Here is a 13,273-nt window from a genome sequence, read left to right on the forward strand (position 1 = left end):
AAACCCAGCCTAAGACTAGCTCACGCATTACTTGGCAAACGTTGATGTGTTGCGAAGTGGAAGAGACTTTCATACTGTATCAAGAGTTCAAGACCGCTTTGCAACAGCCACACAACACAACACACAATCTCCCCAATTATACTTACCTACTATTATAATAAAAGTCCATGATTAATTACACAATGAATAAATACGTTACTTGAATGTGCAGCACATGTAAACGAAAAGTGAAACAACGCCTTCACTGAACTAAATATATTTAACTTTAAAATAATTACAAAAGTTACACTCAAAATATGATCAAAATAACTCCGTCCGACTATTCAAGTTTACACTTCGAGGTACGAAAACGTAGTGGCGCTCCGTCGACTGCGTAGCTTCTTTTATTAACTCGCCCGAGCGCCGCAGTGGCGCCATCTACGACGAGTCACGCCATCTACGCCGGGTGGCGCCATCTACAGCGAGTTACGACAACTTCCGGCTGCATCTTGATTTTTCGGCGGCAATGACGTCACTTCCCACCGGATATCGCAATAAATAATTGCGATTGCCAACACGGCCATTCTGCGCGGTGCCTGCCCCAGGCACTTCAGGTCTAGATAAAATGCTGAAGCAAAATTGAATATTAGAATATATTATTTTAATTACATTAAGGTTATGCGGTCAACTTGTCAATTATTGCTGACTTACACATTACCAATACCATGCACATGCGTTTATTTAGACTGCTCGCACTTAAAGGGGACTTTACCACATTTAAGAGACCAAGTCAGTCTTTTCCCGCTAATCACAGAGCTACTTGCACTCAAAGGGACATATGCCACACTTGAGCGTACCAAGTTCGCTCCAGATCTTATTTGTGAATCTCGCATGTGAAAAATTACCAACAATGTGTAAGTCACCAATCTAAAGCATTTTATCTTGACCCGCAACCTTAATTTATATTGTGAATACGAATCAATCATGTTACAAAATGTAAATAATTTCATTATTATGTAAATAATAATAATGTATTATGTAAAACCTTCTTTCAAATAAATAAATGTGTATATAAACTGTTTTTTTTTTAAATAATACTTTACGATATATAATTTCATACAAGAAAATTTGTTATTACCTTGCCAACACGGGTTATTATTAATAGATAAGTAGTGTTAATCACTCCAATTATTGATTTTTATCCATGGTTTCATGTTTTCGACGGCTGTTATGCCAGTGTACTTTTTAAGGCTTCTTTCAGTACCTTTTATATCCGTCACCTCATATCGATCGTTTCCCATGACCTTTTTTACTGTAAACGGTAGCCAAAAAACACTTCACTTGGCACGGCCTTTGTAGTTTTATGGATAGTACTATTTAGACCTTGTTGTAAAACGTTTATGTATTGATCCCAATTATGCTCAGTCGTATTAGATCCGATGGCTTTTAAGGCTTCTAAAATAGTTTTATTAAAGCGCTCTACTTGGCCATTGGAACGAGGCATACCCGTAGCCACAGTATGCAAGCGAATATTTTTATCAGTGCAATAACGAACGAATTCGTTGGAAGTAAACCCAGATCCTGCATCAGTGATAATTCTTTTGGGGTTACCAAATATTTTCGTGATAATTTATCCAACTGTTTCATAATGCATGCACTTTTAGTAGATCGTACAGCAGAAATAAATACGAATTTTGTAAAGGCATCCACAGTAACAAGCAAATACTTATTTTTGCTTTTAGTTTCAACAAATGGGCCCAAATGGTCCAAATGGAGTGTATGAAAGGGCTGTGCATACTTTGGTAGCGGGTGTAATTCTCCTTCCTTAGGGCCGCCTTTGTTTTTATAATATATACAATTAAGGCAGTTTGCAATGTATTTTTTTACAATACGTCGCATACGAGGGAACCAATATTGATGACTAATTCGTTCAACAGTTTTATCTATTGAAAAGTGGCCTAAATCGTCATGGTTGCATTTTATAATTTGCCAAATACACTTTTTGGGTACCACCCAGCGTCGACCTTGAGCCGTTCTCCTATAAACCTTACTACCCAATAGCTCATATTTGTTAAAAACATCTCTGTCACTATCAATATCACCTGACTCTAAAATTATTGTTTTGATTCGTTCTATCTGGGGATCTTGTAATTGTACAGTAAGCAACCAGTCTGCCTCAGTTATTGACATAATGATTTCGGTTTCAGATTTTTCTCCGGATGGCACGGGGTTTCGACTCAATGCGTCTACATGTTGCATTCGCGACCCTTGTCGGTGAATAATTTCAAATGAGTACTCTTGTGTTGACAAGACCCACCGTGCTATTCGGGGAATAATCTCTTTTTTAGTTAAGGCATATCTCACTGCATTGCAGTCGGTAATAACTTTGAAGGGCGATCCCAACAAATACAGTCGGAACTTCTGCAAGGAACAGACGATGGCTAATAATTCTAACTCAAAAGAATGATATTTTTTTTCATCTTCTGTTGTCTGCCTACTATAATAATGTATGGGTTTCTCACCTTCGTCTGTTACTTGCATAAGTATTCCGGCTATACCGTCTCTACTAGCATCCGTATATAGAATAGTCGGTCTGCTTGGATCGAAAATTGATAAAACACTCTCTGAAGTCAATTTGGATTTTAAATTTTGAAAAGCCTGCTCCTCATTTGTACCCCAAACAAATTTAGCATCTTTTTTAAGTAGTTTCGTCAAGGGAGCAGATATCATGGCACAGTTTTTAATAAATTTTCGAAAATAGCTTATTAGACCAAGAAATTGACGGAGTTGGTGTACTGTTTTGGGAGTGGGAAAGTCGTTTACGGCTTGCAATTTCGTTTCATTTGGCATCACACAGTCCTGTCTTATTTTCTACCCTAAAAATTCAATTTCAGTTTTAAAGAAATGACATTTTTTTAGGTTCAGTGTCAAACCATTGTCTCTAAAGATTTTCAAAACCTTTTCTAGTAATTTAATATTTTCTTCCACTGTTTCAGTAACTAAGTAAACGTCATCTAAATACAAAATTACATTGTCAAATCTTAAATTTCCCAACACCTTATTCATCATTTGTTGAAAACAGGACGGTGCGTTTGCCAAACCAAACGGTAACCTTAGAAACTCATAGTGCCCATCCTCAGTAATAAATGCAGTTTTTTCTATAGATTTTTCGCTCTCGCTCATCCTAATCTGGTAATAGCCACTTTTAAGGTCTAGACATGTAAAGCATTTACGGCCCTGTAGCCTATCGATCAAATCCTCAATTCGAGGCATGGGGAATTTATCTTTAATTGTGATTTTATTCAACTGCCTATAATCTACGCAGAGCCTTTTTTCGCCATTTTTTTTACCAACAAGAAGCGCGGGGCTAGCATAGGGCGAGTTGCTTTCTCGTATAATATTGTTTTCCAAGAGTTCATCAACCATTTCGCGTATAATTTTCCTATCAGTAGGTGAGGCTCTATATGGTCTGCATTGAATTGGTTGAGAGGTGGTCAAATTAATAATCATTTCGTGGTCTTTTACTTTACCTAACTCTTTGACATTTTTAGCAATGCAATCACTATATTTCCTTAAAAGAGTTACCAATTCATTTTGGTACTCAGCAGAACAATGTACCTCAAGTTCGGTCAATACATTAGAAAATTCAGTAAATGCATTAGCATAATCAAATTTAAGTATACTTCCTACACGAGAGTACATCAAGTCAGGGCGCTCCGTTACATTTCTCCCTATCAAAATTTCACAATCCGCCAAATCATCAATAATATAAAAATCTATGTTCGTTTGTTGCACAGAATCGATTTTTAGATTGACTGTTACTTTGTGGTCAACTTGTTTTACGTTTTGTTTAGAAAATCCTTGCAAATACACAGGAGAGGGTAATCGTATATAATTAAGAGACTTTGATTTCGCTAAAAAATCTGACATTATTGAGCAGCTGCTGCCTGTATCAATAAATGCTTCATGAGTAAAGTCGTTTAATAATATAGATTTAACAAATTTATTTCGTGAGTCTGCCGATGAAACGGTTTTTGTTTCTTGTTTTTCCGTTTTCAAGGCATTCTGTTTATGGTAACATACATTTTCTAAATGGCCTCGCTTACCACAATAAGCGCATTTATTGAGCTCACATTGATTCCTCCTATGATTGCCACCGCATAAGTAACATTTAATAGGTTTACGATTCTGCATTTGACCCGAATCCTGTTTACTAGGGGGCATAAAATATTATTATTATGCGCAGGCTGACCCGATATACTCGCGGAAGGCAAAGAAGGTGATGTAGGAATGGGTGTTTGTGTCGTAGGTAAGTGACTATTTATTTTATTAGAGCTATCGCGTGCATTTACACTCGTTTGTTTTGGTGTTTTACTTTTATAAGTGCGCCCATGTAAAAAGCTAGCTAGACTGTCGCAAGTAACGAAATTACTCGCTTCAATCGACGCTCCTATATTACTATCACCTATATTTCCAATAATTATGGAAATTATGTCCTGTTCCGAGAATTCTAATGAGAGGCGATCAATCTTGCACTTTTGGTCAAAATAAAATTCATAAAGAGATTGATTTTCGGTTGGTTTTTTATCTATTATCTCTTTCAATAGTTCAAACATGTTACGACGGATTTGGAAACTTGAGGCTAATTTCCTTTTCCAATCCTTCCATTTCCATGAAGGCCACTGATTTTCAGTCCGTAATAATGAATCATACCAAACTTTTGAAGAGCCTTTCAATTTATTCAAAGCCTGATAACGGATCATCTCGTCAGACCACGCAAACGTTTGAGAGTAAGAATGTATAATACCAAGCCAAGCATTAATATCATCTTTTAAAGGGTCAAATTCGGGAATTATGTTGTTCAAAGTAAAATTATTCGAGCTTACTTTTAAGGCATCAGGTTTATGTGATAACCTTTTCCTTTGTTTTGGTGGAGGTGACGGCGTCCTGGCGCTGCTCGAACTGCTCCGACTTGAACTCGAAGTGCTCAAACTCGAACTTGAACTCGAGCGAGCCCTTTTTCTTGACGGCCGTTTTTTCTCCTTACTTCGTTTCCCCATGATGCGCGGGTTACTGGTCTCACTTCGGATGTAAACGAAAAGTGAAACAACGCCTTCACTGAACTAAATATATTTAACTTTAAAATAATTACAAAAGTTACACTCAAAATATGATCAAAATAACTCCGTCCGACTATTCAAGTTTACACTTCGAGGTACGAAAACGTAGTGGCGCTCCGTCGACTGCGTAGCTTCTTTTATTAACTCGCCCGAGCGCCGCAGTGGCGCCATCTACGACGAGTCACGCCATCTACGCCGGGTGGCGCCATCTACAGCGAGTTACGACAACTTCCGGCTGCATCTTGATTTTTCGGCGGCAATGACGTCACTTCCCACCGGATATCGCAATAAATAATTGCGATTGCCAACACACACGCCACGCACTGATATGTAAGTAGGTACTTTAGAACAATCGGCATTTCTTATGTGTAGTAAGCACATAGTCCTTTTTGAATGCCAACGAACAAAATCTTTAAGTACCTTTAAAGATAGAATTTAATTAACGCTTCTCTTATAACATGGCTTCTCCCTTCACCATAGCATAAAACAGTAATAATGCAATGAAGAAACAACTTCCAGGAAATCAATTAGTTTCGTTGTTGTCGGCTGTTTACAAACTTGTTTATCGAGTTAGAAAGTTTGCGAGTTGCCTGTTGTTCTTTTAAGTGAAGGACCTGAATATCCTGAGATCATCGTGCTTGGTCAATTAAGTAAGCATTGTTTATGGAAATCTTAACATAGCGTAGCGAAGTTAGGTTTTTAACCGACTTCAAAAAAGGAGGAGGTTATATGTTCGGCTGTATGTATGTTTTTTTTTTCTATGTATGTTCACTTATTTCTCCGTCAATTGTGGACCGATTTTCAAAATTCTTTTTTTGTTCGATAGGGTACACTTCTGAGGTGGTCCCATTGTCACCAAGTCAGGATCTGATGATGGGATCCTAGGGAAATCGAGGGCAACCCTCAAATTTTCTAGGCACGTATATCGTTTTTCATATTTATTCTAAAGATATTCAAGTATACGAGTATGCATCTAGTAGTCATCATCTAATGTTGATGAGGTGATGATGGAGGGCAAAACTCCTTAACGCTTAGGAGTTGGAGAATAATTCTTTAAATATTTTAGGTAAGTATGTACATACAGTTGTAATACTTCAGGTTTTTTAGGTGAGCTGATGATGAAAGGTCAAACTTCGTAAGTTAAATTATACTTTTTAATTGCCCATATTAACACGTAGGCTGCCATGACAGTCACCGGTGACTGACAAACATGCAACCTATTCGGGCCATGTCAGTCACTAGAGCCTGACACTGAAGCATCTAAATCAAACGACCGCAGAGTAGGCCGCCTGGCACGTTTAATGCGTTACTTCCTATTTTAAATGACTGACGTGGCCCCCAACAAAGTATGTTCAGCATGGCCTGCAACTCTTGTACCTAAATAAAAATTAACACAGGTTTGAATGAAAATTTTAGTAAAAACGCGACAAATATTTGAAATTCTTAATAAAATTACAAGTTTACGATATATTTCGGAATAAATTATTAAGCATAATTATTAAAATTATTATTTGTGTAAAAAATTGAAACATTACAGACAAAAATTAGGCTGATTAGGGCTTTGAAGAGAGTAAGTTATAACTTGCTGTCTTTCTCGACTTTACACGACCGAAATTTGACAGTTGACCGACAGCAACCGGACAGAGCGATAGTATTCACGAGGGCTAAAGCGAGGAAAGCGATGCGACACGGTAGTTCCCGCCAAAACGCAGAAACGTGATTTTGTTGTGCCTGACAAAATGCTTGACATGGCGCTGTGACTGAAATTTATACCATTCGGGCCGCGTCAGGCACGGGTGGCTGACAGTTTTTTTTATGGGTATAATATGTCAATATAAATAGTAAAAAAATATTTTTTAACAATAACTATTCATTTCAAGCCATTACACATCGATTAGCAAAAAATTCAATTTTGGCGAATTAGTAAATTTACTTTGGCAGTCAACGTGTTAAAGTAGGTATCCTGTGTTGTAGGGAAGATTATTTACACTTAAAATGGAAAACTATAGTCTCAATCTCATTAAACATAGGTACTGTCCATCTTTAGTGAGAATAACAAGGACTAATCAACTAAAAAGCATGAAATAAATTAATTTTAACAAAAAAATTAAAACCGACTCCAAAAAACCTGCACTAAAAAGTAGAAAATAATTACATTATTTATTTATTAGGACAAATGTATACCATGATACATATTTTTGCAGTCGGTGCCGGTAAATTTTTGTGGTAAACCACATTCAAAAATTCGCGTCACATTTTAGTCAAAGTCAAACATGTTAGGCTGTGTTGCACCACCTACCATTAACCGTAACTTTAACGATAACCGGTGTTTTTTGTATGGATTTTCACAGATTTTTTACGTTTGTCAAAGTTAAAGTAAGGTAACCCAGCGTTAAAGTGCTTACAAATCATCAAATATGTCTCATACTCTTTTTGCTCTAACAGAGCTTCTAGATCAACATTTTTGGCAAGTGGTGAGAATAGGGTTGCCAGGTGTCCTTTAGCCGGACATGTTTGGCTTTTTAACGGTCGTGTCCGGCCAAAAATTGTCTTGTCCGGCCTGTCCGGCTTTTGTTAGGCTTTTTATGTGGTTGACGCGCCAGGCGAAAGTCGAGCTACAGAATAATATCAAGCGCACGCATTAGGATGTTGGGCAACCGATGATGATAGAATTCACTCGTAAGCTGTGACACTAATTGACGTGTCCGGCTTTTAGGGTAAAATGTCCGGCCAAATGAAGCACAGAGTCCGGCTTTTGTGTTTTAGGACCTAGCAACCATAGGTGAGAAGCCCACCACTACCAGCCGGTTTAAATAAATACAAAAAACGGTAACTACTAGGTACATATTACTACTACATATAATACATACTATTGATTCAGGAGCAAAGTTGTATTTAAAGTTGCTTATCATGCCCCTTCAGCAAAAATGTTGGATTTTTTCCAATATCATTTAGCACGAGTGTAACTACTTACAGACTTACTTATCTTATTTTTTCGCATCTGATATTTTATGAGTGTTTTCAAGTGGGTACTTTATCTGCGTAACCGGTTTTACTAATAAATGCTGTATGTAGCGGTACTTACAGCATTCATTGAGTAAAATTCAGGTTGATAAACAATGAGTGTCTCTTTTTACAAAAACGTAACGCGCAATCGATCACTACGATTGACGTAAACCACTCCAAAAATTATTGACTTTATTATTATTTACAGACAGATATTTTAATGTTAGGTTTTAAACAGTTCAGCAGCTCAGTACATAATTTTCGGAAGGGATACTGCAAGATGAGCTGAATTCATATTAGTATTAAAACAAACAAAAGCTTGAAGCATTGAAATCATTCTAATTGCTTTTAGCATAAAGGACATCTCGAAGAGACTGTATTCGTAATTAAATATCAACCAGACAAATTAATTCAAATTATTAGTCTAGAGAATTAACGCGGGAAGTTATCCAACACAATTGGGCACGAAACGAACAAAAAGCTGATACGGGACATATTACGAGTTGCGAAACTCAATAACAACTTGTGTAAAAGCCAACATTGCAACTAATTGATTTCGTAAACTTGTTTTATTTAATTGCTCCCAGCGGCCGCTGAGAAGTTTTTATTGAGAGTCGCGAATTTTCAATTATTAGCAACAAAGCCCAACTGTTATTTTACAAATATAAACCCAACAAGCTGGTGTTACAGTTTTTTTTGAAGACTCGGCTTAACTTCATTACTTAAAAAATATTTTATGTTTTACTGAACAGTTGTTGGTAAACCAATACATACTCGTAAATTAACTACAGTGACCCAAACCGCAGTCAGTCGATTTGTTGATAAAACTTCAGAATTTTCCCCAAAATCCAATGGTTTTATTTGATTTATTTATCAATATTATAAAATATAACGTTACCAAATACACAGTTACCATACACAGCATATACAATATTTGGTATCAAATAGGTACTTAATGTAAATCGTGTCAAAGCAAACAGTGAAGGGCCCTTTCCATGTCTAGTGCCAATTAAATAATATGTTTGTCCTACGTTCTCAAATACACATAATTCCAAGTAAAATAATACTCTGAGCTCACAAAGGAGCCTGCCAGAATAATATTGTCGTAAAAACACTTAATTTTGTAAGTGATATCGAACGAAAGTCCTCTTACAAGCCCTTGGGAGTTTATTAGCGAAAACACTTCAGATCGTAGTCAAATCAAATAACGAAACTGTTGATTCAGCACTTAGATCAAATTACTTTACTAATTGAAAGCTCTGTTTTGTAATATCTTAACGAAATTAACGAGATGACAGTTAACAGGAAATTGTATTTGTGCATTTACTAAATTATCTCAGTAAAAGGGACAGTTATAATTCGCAACTTTGATGTGAAAATACAATTCATTACGACCAACATTTGTAGATGTTTGCCTTAGGAACATTTTCTTTAATTTAAAAGGCAGAATTGTTGGCCAAAAAATTTATCACAAATATTGTTTCTGGAAAAATTATGGCGTTATGATTTTTTTGCTGATGTTGGATTCGATTTTGAAATGTAACTAATATGGATTTATAAAAAGGGTAATGAATATTGTAGTAGTTAAATATGTTATTAATATACCTAATGCTAATTTTAAGGAAAATAAACATTATCCCCATACTTAAACCGTCTTTAAACAAAATAGTACAGTCGCAAAAATAGCAAGGTCTTTCATAAAATATGAAAATAATGGATTGTCGTATTACTCAATTTCATATTCAGGTCCCTCGCTTACTTAAAACGAATTTCGCCTAAATGTAAACAAAACACGTAGGTATGGTAATAAATTTGTCACGGTAATCTGACGGCATATGTATCGCAAAATACACATATCCTCTTCCAAACTGCTCCATCTTTTCGTAATAATAATTTAGTAAAATTTCATATTCCCTGGAAACATTGTATCTGTGGCCTTATGAAATGGTTCACTCACATAATTAATTTTCATTTTTAAGTGCCCTGCGCTATGAGAATAATCACAATCACAACATTGTTTTTCAATTTACTCTGTTTTTATGTTTCTTATTTTTTCCATAAATATTTATTTTTACCTACTTCGTACATTAGAATAATATCATTAGGCATTTTTGCCAAACTATTGTCATGCCGTTTACAGTATTTTTATTTGTGGAACTAAGGGAAACCCCTTTTTTTCTGATCATTGTGACAGCTGTCGCATACCGCACTTTACTTTTACTTTCAAAACTATTTAAAAATACGGAATATCATTTTGCAGCTTTGACAATACGCCGATACAATCTCAACGCCCATATTTGCTCAGCAGCAGAATAAAGTAACCAAACTCTTCAATCCGTTTTGTCTATTATTTAGTGGGGCCGCTGGCAATCCTCCAAATTGAATAACAAAGTGGCGATTAGGAGAGAATACCAGAAAAAGAAAAATGTCCCGCTTAAAGGATACTATTTTGAATAGCCAAGAATACTTATCTCAAGACGGTCTGTACTGTTTAAGGTTGTTATTTCATTTACTTTTATCTCTATCGTTATAATTCTGAGTAGAAAAATATTTTATAGCAAAAATATAACGACGGTTTTGCTGAAATAACAACGTTAAATAAGAACAGATCATCTTGATACTGCTGAAGAAAAAAGACACGTCACAAATATTTTTTCAAAGTGAAAATTTTTCACAGTGCTGAAAATTTAGCTGAAGTGCTAAAACTGTCGAGTATTGGGACATTTACCTTAATAAAGTGAAAATATTATTATAATCACGGCATTGATTTTATTGGACATAACGGAAAAATACTCGTCATAACTACTTAAAACAACTTAATAAATGTGTAAGTAACTAAGTATGGTGAGAAAACAAGCAGTATCTACTAAGATAATAAAAAAAAAACAACGCAAAACATATCGAGTCGGGGCCGCAGTAAAAACAAAGTAAAGTTTAACCTCATTGGCAATTTCCTCTGAGGTCTTGAACATGTGCCGGAAAAAAAACAGAGCCGACCGTTTGTTGAATTACTCCGAAGTACTGAGAAAACAATTATTACCCAGCTTAAGATAAATCAGAGGCTAAATTGAGCGAAATCAGATGCTAAATTGAGCGCTGAATTTGTTTAGAAATCTATTTATAACATTGAAATAGAAGTTCTTAGCGGGATATTGATCTTCATGTTCATTGATCTTCAATTGGTTTAATTTTCTAAAATTTGTATTTAACTGAACATTAAACAGTTATTATTATAGTGAAAGTGCATGAGTGTACACAAATAAAACTAAACGATGCAACATCATTTTAAAGTCGCTGAAAGTCTCCGTGAGATTGTGGTAAAGTACCATATCCTTCCTGAAACTCAAGAAAAATCTATCATTAATTTTCTAATTATTAACTTTACACTGAATCTGGAAAAAGAAACATTGAAAAAATACGATTTTTAAATCAGTGCGACGTCTGCTCTCCCATGCCCATTACCGCAAAGCTAACAAAATACTAAATTGTACCCGGCGTAAAGTTAATGCTTGCCTAATATTAATCTTTGTAGCTATTATATTATATACACCATTACTATGCGTGGAGTGCCTTTTTACGAACTATTTCAGCATAAAATCGCTAACCTCGTTTAGTTAAAGGTATTTGCGGTGCTCGAGGATATTAGTCTATGGGGTGTTGGTTGAGGGTTGAGTTTTGTTTGCCCGGGCACACAGTCGCGTGTGGGGCCGCGGCAGCCCCTCCAATTAAGAGCAGGCAAAGTGCACGTAAGCAGGCCGGGCGATATCATAACGTTTACACACGACTTTTAAACGAGACTGCTCGGGTTTATGAAGCTTTCCGCTTTAATTCTTTCCAACTTTGCACCGCCAAGTGACGTCACAAAACGAATAAAGCAAGCCGCGGCAGACATGTAAACACTTTGGAAAGGAGATGACGGTTTTTCCATTTTAATTTTATTATATTAATTAGGTTCAAATGTTTAGGTATGAAAGTAATAACTTGATGGCTTACAGCATAATTACACTCTAATCAAACTCTAAACTAAAGTATCTTTCTCTCACTAAGGTAAAATTACAAATTGACACTAGGTGACTAGAAGATACTATACAATATACCTAATAGTCATACGTCCGTATTCATAAACGATTCTTGCTTAAGAGAAACAGCAAATCGAACGCACAGAGTCAAATAGAGCTTTTTGATTGGTTCGTGTGTAACCCTGTGCGTCCACCCGCACTGTGAGACCTCATAGTAATATGTTTGTGAATACGGGCGTTAGGTTCTTGTTTCAAACTGTTTCCCAAAGCGGTTTCGGAATGTATCGGAAAAATGTACCTAACCCTCAATAATGAAACTAACCCTCAACCATGACCAATCATAACACCGCCCTACATTTTAACATATTACATAATACATCTTGGCATTCGGATTATGTGTAATTAACGGATAAATAAACGAGTCCATTAGCTTCTGAACAGTGGACCGTAATTACACAAGCAGGATTCTGTTAGATTCGCAGAATGCCAGATTAGCAGTAATTAAGTCTTCAGGGAGTGCAGGAGGGGCAGTTATATGGGATAATGAGGTGTCCAGCGGCCCCCTCTTGTATATGTAAATTGAATTTTCTATCCCGAACGAGTCTTTAGTTTTTAACGGCATGTTACGTGATGTTTTCTTTGTACGGGTACTGACATTTGCTTTTGAGGGTAGATTTTGCATTCTTAATTTGTAGTGATTTCTTTTGTTTTCTTATTTCATTTGTTTGTGCTTTAAGTAAATAATTTGAGCCGTAGTTGATGTTTTGTGAATCAATCTCATTATTTTATACTGTTTTTTTAATAGATTAAAAGTCATATATTATATTTAACTTACTATATTATTCTAATTTATGAAGTCTCGAAAAAAATAAAACTTCTATTCCTAAAACCAATCGAAATACAAACCAAGAAATAGAGAAAAGTGTGGTGATTTCAGAATATTTAAAGCATTCGACTTGGTTTTACATTCGTGCCTTTCGGCGAATAAAATCCACTGAACCCGAAAGACTTCCCAAAAATAAATACTGAGGGTAGGTAGTGACTTTCGCAACTTTACATTCCAAACTTCAAGCTTCAAACTGGCGTCAGTCATGCATACGTAATTCAGCAAGAGTCGAGTTTTTACGTATAACTCATTCTTTACGTGTT

The 13,273-nt window shown here is 35.9% G+C and overlaps 1 long non-coding RNA gene across 1 annotated transcript; it reads right to left on the reverse strand.

The window, feature by feature from the left end:
• Positions 1–240: 240 nt before the first annotated feature.
• LOC135074207 (uncharacterized) lies at positions 241–1,296 on the reverse strand. Its single transcript, XR_010257772.1, has 2 exons — positions 1,118–1,296; positions 241–607 (listed from the first exon to the last, which is right to left on the reverse strand). It is a non-coding gene; the product is annotated as an uncharacterized LOC135074207 (long non-coding RNA).
• Positions 1,297–13,273: the final 11,977 nt, after the last annotated feature.

This window comes from Ostrinia nubilalis, chromosome 8 (genome assembly GCF_963855985.1).
Source record: "Ostrinia nubilalis chromosome 8, ilOstNubi1.1, whole genome shotgun sequence".
NCBI classification, from domain to species: Eukaryota; Metazoa; Arthropoda; class Insecta; order Lepidoptera; family Crambidae; genus Ostrinia; species Ostrinia nubilalis.